The sequence below is a fragment of the Marmota monax genome, unplaced genomic scaffold (genome assembly GCF_021218885.2).
Source record: "Marmota monax isolate L192 unplaced genomic scaffold, Marmota_monax_Labrador192_F-V1.1 WCK01_AAM20220418_F8-fsc00007, whole genome shotgun sequence".
Lineage (NCBI taxonomy): Eukaryota > Metazoa > Chordata > Mammalia > Rodentia > Sciuridae > Marmota > Marmota monax.
In genome coordinates, this window is record NW_026692781.1 from 24357570 (window position 1) to 24371112 (window position 13543).

Below are 13543 nucleotides of genomic sequence, written 5' to 3' on the forward strand. Positions count from 1 at the left end.
AGAACCTGTCTAATATTTGTACTGTAATTAGACCTATGTATAAAATGCAACACCAGTCTTATCCTAGGAAGTGTGAAGATAATATGTATTTTGGGAGAATTTGTTCTATTTTCAGTGCTCTGGAGGATCTCTAAAATTGTTCGGCTAAATTTAGTTTGTGTCTTTTTAATTACCATACCACCATGACCATCCCATTGCTGCCTCTGAATGATGACTTGGTACATTTTTCACTTAAGGGTAATGGACTGCTTTCTTAATCTAGTTCCATCATTCAATTTTGTCCCAAGGAGTTTCTTTATAGACAATTTCCATTTTAATCAGAAGTCAATGGGATTATTGCCTTTAAAGTAGACCAACTGTGGGTTTACTAGAAATTTTTTAGCAACTTTGGTCTTTATCCAATTTAACTCTCTTCTACAGTTTCTTGTAAAGTTCTTTCAAGCCCAAAGAGTGCAGCGCTCAGGGTGTAGGCAATACTCTTGAACTCTCTTTAGGAAGGTAGAGGTGGAGAGCCAGTAAAAAGGGCAAGAGAATATGGACAGAGACTGCAATACTGCTCTCAGTTGACACTGGGGAGCTGGGAATGTTTTTCTGGAATTCTGGAAGAGCCTGGGGCAAATCTTCAATATGATTCCAGTTTGAGATGGTTTGGGTTTGTAAGGTAATATTAAATAAACTACCTCCCCTAATGGTAGTCTCAAAAGCCCTGATGCCACTCTGGGAAAAATGTGATTGGTGTGGAGACAGGTCCCAGGACTACCCAGCTCTACAGAAGGACCAGGAGACAGGTGAGGAGTATCTACAGGGGCATCAGCATCCAGGACCAATGGGTTGGACAGCAGGCAGAGCCTTCCTGCTTCCAGTTGTGCAGACCACAACATGGAGCTTTGCTTTTAGAGCTTCCAGATTATTTTTCTGGCCTTTGAAAGGGAGCAATTTAGGATGACTAGAGATCATTCTGTGTTTAGCGAATGCTCCCTGCTTTCTGTCCAGGGACTCTTGTCCTTCCTGTCCTCTAACCCAGTGGTTTTCCATAGTTCGACTTCCTGTCCAATTATCTTCTTGCATATCCAAACTTCTCCAAGCTCCTATCTATTTCTTTCCTTTTTATCTTTTCAATGACTTTATCAAGGTGAGTCTCTTATAACAAATGGCATAGACTTAGAGTGTAGAATTTCACAAGTTTTAAGATATACATATATATATCATATAAAATTTATATATATATATATATATAATTTACCTAGAGAAATTATCACCTCAATCAAGACAGTGAACATTTCCTTCAACCCCAAAGTTTTTAATGCCACTTTGTAAGCTTTCCCTATTTTTGCCTCTATCCCCAGAAAACCATTGATCTACATTCCATGAATATAGATAACTTTTTATTTTATAGGGTTTTATGTAAATAAAATAGTCTTTTTTTTTTTTTTTTGGTCTTGTTTCTTTCTTGCAGCATATATATTTTCAGATTTGTTCAGGTTATGGCAGGCACCAATGATTCCTTCTTTGTATTATTGAGGAGTAATCTAGTGTGTGGGCATACCATAGTTTATTGGCCTGTTGACCAATCTTTCCTTAGTTTTATAAAATCATGGTATTAAGGTCACCAGGAACTTATAGTTCACTCACCTAAGAATATTATTTATACACAGATAACTGAAACTAGAATACTATTTAAGGTTTTCCTTGGAGATTATTTAAAATTCTGATTCATACCTCATCCTGCCATTTGAATCTAGTGATGGGATGAACCCTGGAATTCTGCCCTTTTAACAACAGCCTCTGGTAATTCTAATCCAAATGTGAGATCTATGACACTTAGGATACTGAAACAAATAATTTGAATTATTTGTTCAGGGTCATAGACATTTCAGAGCAAAGGATGGGCTTAAATCTACAGTTCTTGATCCCTAAGCTCAGGGTTTCTTTCACTACATCATGTCAATACCAATAACACCAGACACATGGGAGCCTGACTGTCTGGTAACATAGATTGTTTTGTCTCCTAATGAAAAGGGAATGCCCCAGCTCTGGGATTCTGAGCTACTCTAATGTGTTTCCAGAAGGGGGCACTGATAGCAAATCCTTTCCTTTAAGCCTGTTACCCCTTCCTCTCCCTCCCTCTCTCTGGCCTTCATTTCTTCCCTCTCTCCCTCCCTCCCTCCATTCCTTCCTTCGTTCCTTCCTTTTGTCTCTTTTCATCTCTCTCTTTGTTACTGTTAAGTTACAAATATGAGAAGCCACAAAGGGAAGCAACCATGGTATGATAAATTATTTTACTGCAACAACAAAGAACCAAGTTCCCCCAGAGAAGTTTCTAGACTCTGTTGTACTTTAATAAATCTTGCCTATAGGTGCTGCCACTTACTGCCTTCTAGTCTTTCATTTTGTGAGTCAGCACTTTCTCACAGTGACCTTCTCAAAAATTTTGACATACATGGGGCTAAGCAGAATAGGCAAAGATACTGAAAATTTAACCAGAGTGGAAGAAACTTTGACCTTTAGGAATAACAATGACAAAAAAAAAAAGTTATTCTGGTTAATATTCTTCCCCATCTCTTTTCCTTGGGAATTTGGTGAAGAAGTTAAGAAGCCCAAGTTTGTATATTTTCCCCTGAGGTTGTCTTCCTCCAAATAGAAAAGACTGAACCCCAACTGCTACATGGTGGCTGAGCATGCTCTATGGTACAGAGAGCTAGCTAAGCATAGATATTAAGATTGCAAAGAGCAAACATAACATATCAGATGAAAGAAAAGAGGATCATGGGTCCAACTCAAGCTGTCGAAAAAACATCATTCCTCTTTGACAGTGTGGCATTTCCCAACAATGCTTTCATGAGGAATCAAGTAATCCAAATGTGCTTGCCGCCCTTGAAGATCTAGAGAAGAAGCAAGCCTTGCCTCAGTTGATGAGATAAAATTAGACAAGGAATTGAGAACTCCAAAGCTTCCTTGGGGTATGAGAAGAAAGTGCACTGAAAGGCCTTCCAGATTCCCCTTTATCAGGGATGGGCATTCCGCTGCTCTCCTTAGTAGATCCTAACAGTGAATTGCACAGACTCTTAAGTAGCCTGTGCAATCTACATTTACATTTCACATTAATTGTGGCATGAAGGGTTTTGTCTTTGAGTTACAATACTTGGTAATGAGACAGAAGATTGGTAATTAGAAGTTTGAATCTGTGTTCATCTACTTAGTGCTTGTGAGCCTCTAGGCAAGTCATTTAACCTTTATGAGCCTATTTCCTCATCTGTAAAACGGTAATGATGATAATAATATACACACTTGTGAGTGGTTGTAGGGGTTAGGGATAATATCTATAAAGTGCCTGGTCCATAAATGGTAGTTAAAGGAATGTCAAGACACGCACACATGAGGCATGTAGGTGATGGAAACTTTTCAACTTTTCCTATTGACATTAGGACTTTTCTAGGCTAATTGAACCTGGATCACCAGAATAGAGAGTGGTAGAGCCTACTGGATTAGAGAGCTTCTAGGTGTTGTGTCCTACTGCTGTGTGTCTACCTAATGCATCTACATGTCCATTATAAAGATGGAGCTTAAGTCTTTGAAGCATTTATGAGAGTCATAAAGCTAACTGGGTGGGTGTTAAATTGAGAAGGGACTCCAATGTACTTGTGAGGCTAGCTATTTAAATGTTGCTATATTTGAAACACAAGTATAGAATATACACATTTACAGAATGACAAATGATTCCCACAAGTTCAACAAGGAAATTAATCTTGTTACTTTATGGTCACACTTCTATGACAATACAATTTTATTTTGCCAAAATGTATATCTGTGTTTACACACCTATGTATGTTCTTTGATGGCTTATTTCTATATCTAACTCAAAATAAATACAGTGAAAAGTGTCTTTTTACAATCCAGTTTGTTATTTCTTACATGTGTTATGACAGAAATGCTCTCTGTGATTTCAGTTCTCGGGTAATGAGAAGCTATGATAGACATTAACAGAAGTGGCTTCAAGTGGAAAGTTCCTCCACATTTTCTCACCGCCTCCCTCCAAATTTGATCTGCTGCAATGTTTTTAGTTTTATTATTATAGCGTTGGGGTGGAGATGTATCATATTGAGAAATAAGAGATGAAGTGCTGGAATCTATAAACGAGTAAACAGCTGTCAAGACAAATTCAGAAGTGTTCTAATGCTTGGGGAAGGTTTAAGGAGTTCATTCTTGGCATTGTTGCCTATAATCAGTAATTAGTAACACACTGAAATGATATTTGTTAAGTTCCTACATTAGAGGAAAGGACTATTGAAATTGCATTAAGCCAGTGGGAAAACATACTGCAGTATTCACTCTATAATAAATTTCAGTTCCTGAAAGTAGGTAGTTTGCCTGAAGCCAATGTCCTGGGAATCAATAACCCCATCAGCCCAAGGAGACTTGACCCCTAGACTTAGTAGAGTGGTACAGTTGCTCAGACATCTGCCCTTGGGCACCCACCTTAGCGGAGGGAGAATATTTTTTGCTGTCTTTAAATTCAGAATAATTCAGAAATCGTCCTGCAGGTGCAGAGCTACTGTTTATCGGCCTTACAGCTGGAATCACTGCTGTTCCTGCCCTGAAGCATGTGTTGAAGCCTCTTTCCAATCAGTCAGCTCAGGTTTAATCTGGTTAATCCCACTAAGCACTGGCGTTCTTTTCCTGCCATAGCTTTTCCTGAGCCCAAGAGAAGGGAGGAATGTTCAGATTCATGAGAGGTCTGTTTTCCAGCACACTGCTGCAATATCAGAAAGATGTGGCAAAAAGGAAGCAATTTGTCTTCTTTCTTCTTTTGATAGAGGAGAAATATCTGCCGTTCCTTGCACTCAGGTGAAATTAGACTGTGTCTGTTTCTGCTGCCTTGTGTAACTCACTGTGAGGTGTGTTATGAAAGTTATTTGATGATGATAATCAGGTATATAATCATTTTTCCATTTCCAAAAGTGCTCAGTTTGGGAAGACACTGGGCCCAAAGCTTTAAATGTGTACAACCAGACACCAGTAAAACTTGTAATAGAAGGTTGACTTTGCCAATACCTGCCAAATTCTTTTTCTATAAATCAAAATATGTGTGAAAATTAATGGCAGTCTGGGTTAGGTCAGTGGCACAAGATAGAGATAAAGGGGTGGATTCATACACATTACCAAGCTAGTTAAGAGGATGTGGGGTCAGTATTAGTTTTATAAGGCTGCCATAACAAATACAAACTTGACTTAAAACAACCGGAGTTTGTTCTTTCATAGTTCTAGAGGCTAGATGTTTAAAATCAAGGTGTTTGCAAAGCCATGCTCCCTCCAAAAATCCCAGATGAGAATCCTTGCCTCTTCAGCTTCCTTCCAAGTGTTCCTTGCTTTGTGACTGAATAACTCCAGCCTTTGCCCATGTCTTCATGTGGACTCCTCCTCTATCTTCTAGGTAAAATTTCCCTCTGCCTTTTTCTTATATATACATTGTCATGGGATTTACAGACCATTCAGATAATCTGAGATGGTCTTATCTGGAAATCCTCAATTATATTTGCAAGGGCTCTTTTCCCAAGTGAGGTCACATTAGCAGATTTGTGAATAGGAGGTGGACTTTTTTTTTTTTTCCCGCTGAGGCCACTAATTAACTCATTACAGTCACTAAATGGACATGCTTGTTTGATTAAGGAGTTTGAGTAGAGATGAATCTCAATCCCTGGCCAGAACAAATGGGAAGATTGTGGTGGTAAATAACTATGGAGGCAACTTTAGAGGGGATGCTGTTTTTGTCACTAAATTTTGAACCCTGAGTTTAAGGTGGGGTATAGAGGAAGTAGATATGTGACTTCATTTTGTCTCATATCAACCTTGCCTTGAGATTTTTCAATCATCATGTTAATGGCTATTCAATGAGCAGTCATGAAAACATATAAAATGCTACAGTTATTGTTAGTTAGTTGGGACTGAGATTATTATATCACCTTTGTAAATTTCTGCCTTAAAAATACTTCAAGATAAATAGTATGATGTGTGAATAAAATTAATTTTTCATTTTTATCCTTGCAACAGTTAGTTAGCATTTGAAGTATCTTGATCAGGAATATACACTCCAGGCATGATTACCAAGCCCTTTAAGTATTTCTATGGAGATTTGCACATGATGATTTGTTACTTAGCATAAGAGATGTAAAAATAATTTTTAATTAATGAAATGAGTGCAGTTTAAGTCCAAGCATCTTTGCATGAAAACTTATGGGAATCTGTCAAGTTCAGCCCAGTGCCTTTGAAGAAGCCCTTAGGTGTAGAGCTCATTTGGCCCTGTGTTTCACACTTCACAGATGCCAATTGCCTGAATGTTGCCTGTTCCAACCGTTAAACATCACAGTACGTCCCTGGAGTGAGCCTCTCGTGTCAAATGCTTGTGGGTGTTTCTGAAGACAGAGTGTGGAACTTTCTTGAACTTTCCAGGTAAGGTTGACTGAAGTTGTGTCTGCTTGCTTGCAAATATTTGAATATTGGCAGAATTTGGCTTCAGACTGATTTACATCTTAGCCTACTACCTACTGAAGAAGATATGGGCAAGCCCCAGAAGACTCATTTACCTCTAATCCCCAGAGGCCACTGATGTTTACCAAAAGCCTTGGGTATTTGTTGAAAGAAGGTATTGGCTTGAGTAAATTTACAATAGAATCCTTCTTTGAGTCCAAATCCCTGCAAAGACTGTTGGCAGTACAACCCTAGGTGTCCAAGGAAAGGGAAGGTTATCCATGGACTTAGGTGGAGGATTGAGCAGAGTGACATTTTCATCCATAACTTGGTCTGCCTGGAACCAGGAGTTGTATAGTCACTTCACAAAATGTGGAGCTGAATGAAGGGATCAGGTCCTCTGAGAGAAGTTCCCAAATTAAAAATGCCTACAGTGGAGTATGGCACTATGTAGCTCCAGGGTTTGAGGAATATGTGTGTATGTAAGACACCTGGGTGAGGGCAGATAGATTTCTGGAACATGAACTCTCTGGAACTTTATAACTGATCAAAATTTGAAGACCAAGTCATGACTACTACTTGATATTTTCTTCTGTAAATCAATAATATTCTTGATAATTCAACTAATAGTTATTACTGGAAAAATAATAGCTTCCATTATTCCATTTGTCAGACCTGCATGATTTGAGAAAGTTACAGCAATACTTCAAGGGATTAGAAACTACAAAAAGGATCAGTTCTAGTGATTTAATGCTGTCATTGTTTCTGTATCTCATTTAGTCACCACTGGGCTTATACTTCTAAAGTTTTCCATATTTTATTGCAACAAGTATAAGAAATTTATTGAAGAGAGACCAATGAAAGTATTATAAATATATATTAAAGTTCTGTAAAACATATTTTGTTTCTAAGATTAAAATGTGCATATGAAAGGAAAAAATGACTTTCATAAATGAGGGAAATATGTCAGTTTTAGGGATGACTACAAAGAAAGTGAGCAATTAAGGTAAGGTAAGGTACCCACTTACCGTAACTTTTAACTGTCTTGCAAATTGATTGATTGATTGATTGACTTTTGCTCTGTTTTGTGAAGGAATTAAAGACTAGGCAGAAACAGGAAATATGCTAAAGCTTTTTATTGGAATTATTTTTCTAAAGAAATTTATGTAATAACGGAAGATAATTATATGGAATTGAAAATTTGTCTAAAAGGGAAGAAGTGAGTGTCTCATAGCTACCTGAGTCTTAACTATATTGAAACTAAATAATGGAAGAGGTTCTTAGCCAGAAAGTTTTACTTGGATGTGAAGTCAAGGGGGAGGAAAATAAAGGAGAGGAGAGGAAACAGGGCAAAAAGAAGAGAACAAACCCAGTGAGAAGATCCAATTACTTTCTTGTTATTATGGGCTCAGAATCTTAGCAGCAGCCGTCCTGAGGAGGTCAGATGGTTCTAGTCCCTCCACCCTCTTGAGCCAGTGGTCCCCAGCCCACTGCCATGTAAGGTGGTATTCAGAGCAGAACTCCCTCCCTTTGGATTTGATGGTTCCTTCTTCTGTCCTCTGGAATATATAAAATATTTCTTCTCCCTCTTTGGCCTGACAGCCTTTCAGATGTTTAAAAACAGCTTCCATCTCCCTTCCCTGTTTTAAAATAAATAGATGACCAGGGACAGTTATGAGTCTGAGGTGTAGTCTGGCAGGAGTGTTCTGGCATGGCCTCTATCCACGCTAACAAAGTGGAATGACCTAACAACCCACAGAGGAATCTCTGAGATACATTTGTCTTCATTTCAGTTTGTTTGATCAAAAAATTTAAGAATAAAAATTCTAATGCTAGGCTGGGCGTGGTGGCGCACTTCTGTAATCCAGTGACTTGGGAGGTGGAGGCAGGATGACTGCAAGTTTGATGCCAGCCTCAGCAACTTAGCTGTGCCCTAAACAACTTAGTGAAACCCTTTCTCAAAATTAAAAAAATAAAAAGGGCTGGGGATGTAGCTCAGTGGTAAAGTGTGCCTGGGTTAAATCCCCAGTACCAAAACAAACAAACAAACAAACAAACAAACAAACAAACAAAAACGAATGCTATTTTCCAATGCCATTTTGTTCTCAAGTGAAAGCTGAATAAAGTCTAATGGGCATACTTTGTAATATGATTTTTATGACTATTTTATTCATTATGAGCCTGATGTTTCACCCTGCCTTTAGGATGCAAATAAGTGAATTTAGTATAACTAAAATATCAACATAGTGGTTTGATAGTGTTTAGACTAAACAACAAGTATTTATTGAATTCTAATTTTTTTTTCAGAATCACAAAGACACAATCTAATAGAAACTTAAAATGGCAGGTGTTGAAGTTACTCAATAAGCGTTTGTACCATCCACAGTCCAGTTGTGCTAAAGCAGTGGATGGGTTGCCAAGAGACCAAAGAAGACACCCAGAGGTGGGATATGAGACATAAGCTTCAGTGAAAAGTGCTTATGTGGAAGATCCAGAGGCAATGGCTGGACAGGTGCACCTCTGTTTCACACAGTGCCTCTAGTGCTTCACCAGAAAATAGCATCTCCATCCCCCACAACACTTTGCTAGGAGGGGTGGATGAATGAGCACTTCCCTATCCATGGTGCTTTGGTCAACACCAGTTAGCACCGGGAATGGGGCTTTCTAGGCTAACAAAAGCAACTTCAGTTTAGCTTGCCTTTTCCCACTGTATGACCAGCATCCCAAGGACCTTGGGTTGCACAGGAGAAAGCAGCTTTGATGTGCATGGGAGAAAGCAGCTTGCTGCAGATAACACTAACTTGCCCTAATTCCCAGCATACCTGGGAGAAAGCCAGTGTCCTTCAAGATAACGTGTGTCTGGACATTTCAGCCGGGATGACTCACTCTCATTGTTCTCTAGGTTCTTGGGAGTAGGGAGGGCACTTCAGGGACGCAGTAACATCCTGTCCTCCTTTTCTCCAAGGATGACAGAACACCATTTGGGACATCTGCTTGTGTTTTCTGTAACTCACTGTTAGGATACCTTAATATAGACAATGACTTCATATCTGTGTACAGTATTGGTGGACAATATGAGCTGCTTACGCTTTGGAGGACCCCCACTAGGAATGCACTGTGGGAGTGGTTATGTGATGTCAGAGAGACACAAGGCAGAGACCCACATTCCCAGAAGCGAGAGCTGCTGCAACACACCAGCAGTTTTCTTAGGTTTTGCTCCATACCAGAGGTTTTCTAAATGGATATATTCTTAGAAATACATTTATGTTTAATAGAAATGATTTATAGATAAAATTGGCAATGATAAAGGTGGTTTTGCAGAGAATATTGCCCAAGTATTCCTGTTTTTGTGCATACTGGTGTAAGGACCTCACAGCCCCATGCCTGACAGCCATCAGAATGGAACCCTGGACTTTTGACTAAACCAGTAGATTCAGATTTGGAAGATTTTAGTCTTTCATTCATGGACTCATCAGAGCTCCTCAAGGGATAGAGATCTGGAACATCGTCAAGCTTACACAAGAGTTTCTATGACAGCTTCTATGGTGCCTTCCTTGTATGTGTGGCAGAATTCCATCTGAGACTTACTCACTAGGTGTCACCACAACTGGTAGCAAGGGTATGGGAGAAAAGACCTAAGCCTCTCACCTCCCTCTAGTTATTGAAATGTATAGGTTGAATTAGTGCTTAAAACTACCATTCCTTGGGGCTGGGATTGTGGCTCAGAGGTAGAGCACTCACCTAGCACGTGCAAGGCGCTGGGTTCGATCCTCAGCACCACATAAAAATAAATAAAATAAAATAATGGTATTCTGTCCAACTACAACTAAGAAAAAAAAATTTTTTATTGGTTGTTCAAAACATTACAAAGCTCTTGACATATCATATTTCATACATTAGAATCAAGTTGGTTATGAACTCCCAATTTTATCCCAAATACAGATTGCAGAATCACATCTGTTACACATCCACATTTTTACATAATGCCCTATTAGTAACTGTTGTATTCTGCTACCTTTTCTATCCTCTACTACCCCCCTCCCCTCCCCTCCCATCTTCTCTCTCTACCCCATCTACTGTAATTCATTTCTCTCCTTGTTTATTTTCCCATTCCCCTCACAACCTCTTATATGTAATTTTGTATAACAATGAGGGTCTCCCTCCATTACCATGCAATTTCCCTTTTCTCTCCCTTTCCCTCCCACCTCATGTATCTGTTTAATGATAATCTTTTCTTCCTGCTCTTCCTCCCTGCTCTGTTCTTAGTTGCTCTCATTATATCAAAGAAGACATTTAGTATTTGTTTTTAGGGATTGGCTAGCTTCACTAAGCATAATCTGCTCTAGTGCCATCCATTTCCCTGCAAATTCCATGATTTTGTCATTTTTTAGTGCTGCGTAATACCCCATGGTGTATAAATGCCACATTTTTTTTATCCATTCATCTATTGAAGGGCATCTGGGTTGGTTCCACAGTCTAGCAATTGTGAATTGTGCTGCTATGAACATAGATGTGGCAGTATCCCTGTAGTACGCTCTTTTAAGGTCTTCAGGGAATAGTCCGAGAAGGGCAATAGCTGGGTCAAATGGTGGTTCCATTCCCAGCTTTCCCAGGAATCTTCATACTGCTTTCCAAATTGGCCACACCAATTTGCAGTCCCACCAGCAATGTACAAGAGTACCCTTTTCCCCACATCCTCTCTAGCACTTGTTGTTGTTTGACTTCATAATGGCTGCCAATCTTACTGGAGTGAGATGGTATCTTAGGGTGGTTTTGATTTGCATTTCTCTGACTGCTAGAGATGGTGAGCATTTTTTCATGTACTTGTTGATTGATTGTATGTCCTCCTCTGATTGGTAGGTTTAAAAAAACCTACCAATCCTTGAGTTTGGGCTGATGTAGGACGTGCTTCAGTAAATGTGATGTTAATGTACATGACAAGACATGCTTGAGATATGCTTGCTCAGTGAGACTCACCCTTTCTATCTTCACTAAGACCCCTACAGAAGCATGTTCTGGGTAGCCCTCTGGGCCCAGAAAGATGAGAAACAGATGGAGCATACCTGGACCTACCTGCTGCTCAGAGTCTTATGTTACACAGCAATGGCTGACTGGTATATATGCTACCAATATTTACTCACCAAACCTGATGACAATGAATGCTGAAACAGACTAGGTACCAGTGACTTTAATAAATAATAAATAATGCTTTTTAAAATTATTATAATGAATTTGGAAGGTAGGCATTACTTTCCCCACTATATATATATAAAGCAGTCAGAGCTAAGGGAGAAAAACAACTTGACCTAAGTCACACAATTAGGAAGCACAGGACTGGAGTTAGCACCAATGCAGATTGTGAAATCCATCTCCTTTGACTTCTACCACATTGCTCACTCTTCCTGATTTGCTTAGAGTGAGCTGAATCTTAGCTAAAGCAGTATCCATGCACACAGCAAGAAAGAAAAACACTGAATCCCACGATCCCAGTAAGGGTCATTTATGTGCACATTTGCCTGTTTGACACATTCAATGAGCACCTATTATATGTCAGTGCATTATGGTATGTCCTGGGGATTTAGTGGTAAGCTTGATAGATACTGTTCCTGTCCTTGTAGGGCTTACATCTTATTATGGCTGTGAGATACACACACACACACACACACACACACACACACACACACACATATATATATATATATATATATATATATGCTTCAGATTTTGTTTGTGGTAATAAAATCTTACCATGTGAATATAAACAATAGCCTTAGACAAAGGAAATGATCTGTCTTTGCATGACTTTTAATGTGGTGACCACCAACTAATTGAACACAAAGAACAACTGCTTTCATAAATGCATTCAACTGCTAAGTAGATCTGAATTGTTCCTCCGTAGAGTGCACCAGTGTATCTCAGGTCAAAGAGTTTAGGATGAATGAAATTATTCCCACTCTTCTACAGGGAAACAAAAAAGCAATGGGATATTATAATTCTTGTTAATAAACATTATTAAACCCAGGCCATCTCTGAATTTTAGAATAAAAATAATTAATCTACTGAAAGAATGGTAAACCAGGAAAGATTAAAAATTATAATTAAAGAATGGGAATGACATTTGGTATCAGAGGCATCTCAGCAGACTATCTGAGCAACACACCAAACAAAGTGAATTATATCTACCATAATAACAGTGTTTACTCTAATACAATGGCATACTGGAGATCTAATTGCAACCTGTCAAGGATTTTTTTAAAAAGCATGGTTATAATGTAAAAATAAGGAAGAATAGATATGATCTGTATTTATAAAAGAACATAGCAATGCTACTATATAGTTCAATTTTCAGATATCAGGATTTAATATAATAAGAAAAGACAGAGAAAATGAAAATTGGGGAGACTTTTGAATAGGTGCTTTAAGAAGGGATTTGCAACCAAATGGAAACAGGCTGATTTTGATTACATTTTAATATGAGATAAAGTAAAGATGGAGTGAATCCAAAGTAAAACACAATTATAAGTTTCTTCATAATCCCTGGAAAAATATTAAAGATTTGATTCCGGAATTGTATTAGTAGGTCCATACAACTTTTACTATTTGAAACTACGCTCTGTACATGTAAGCGTCATCAGAAAACAGATAAAAATATATTCATAAGTCCAAATAATCATGAAGGCATTTAATAAGATACCTGGGATTTAAAGTTTTGCCTTCCTCTTTCTGAAACAGAAAACAAATCATAAATAAAACTTATAATAGAAAGTAATCATGTAAACACAAGTGGGAGTGAGGAGACAGAATGATTAGAATTCATTTCTAAACAGAAAAAAATATTGAGTGAAAAGTACTTTCTGTAGTAAAAAATCATCACCACATCATGCGTTGCACATGATTTCTTCCTACAGTGCCTTTTACATATGAGAAACTTGATGAGCTGGGCACCATGGAACATGCCTGTAATCCCAGCAGCTCAGGAGGCTGAGGCAGGAGGATCACAAGTTCAAGCAATTTAGCAAGGTCCTAAACAACCTAGCAAGGCCCTGTCTCTAAATAAAACATAAAAAGGGCTGGAGAT

General features: G+C 38.5%; 1 long non-coding RNA gene across 2 annotated transcripts in view; it reads left to right on the forward strand.

Moving 5' to 3' along the window:
- The window catches only part of LOC131424280 (uncharacterized), a 139433-nt gene that overhangs the window by 107767 nt on the left and 18123 nt on the right, over positions 1–13543 (forward strand). Inside the window, exons 5-6 of one of the 2 annotated variants that reach the window (XR_009227045.1) lie at positions 6318–6447; positions 8773–12133. This is a non-coding gene — a long non-coding RNA (uncharacterized LOC131424280). Of the gene's footprint in view, positions 1–6317; positions 6448–8772; positions 12134–13543 lie in introns of those variants that run through there. The other variant, XR_009227046.1, reaches the window with a different exon arrangement.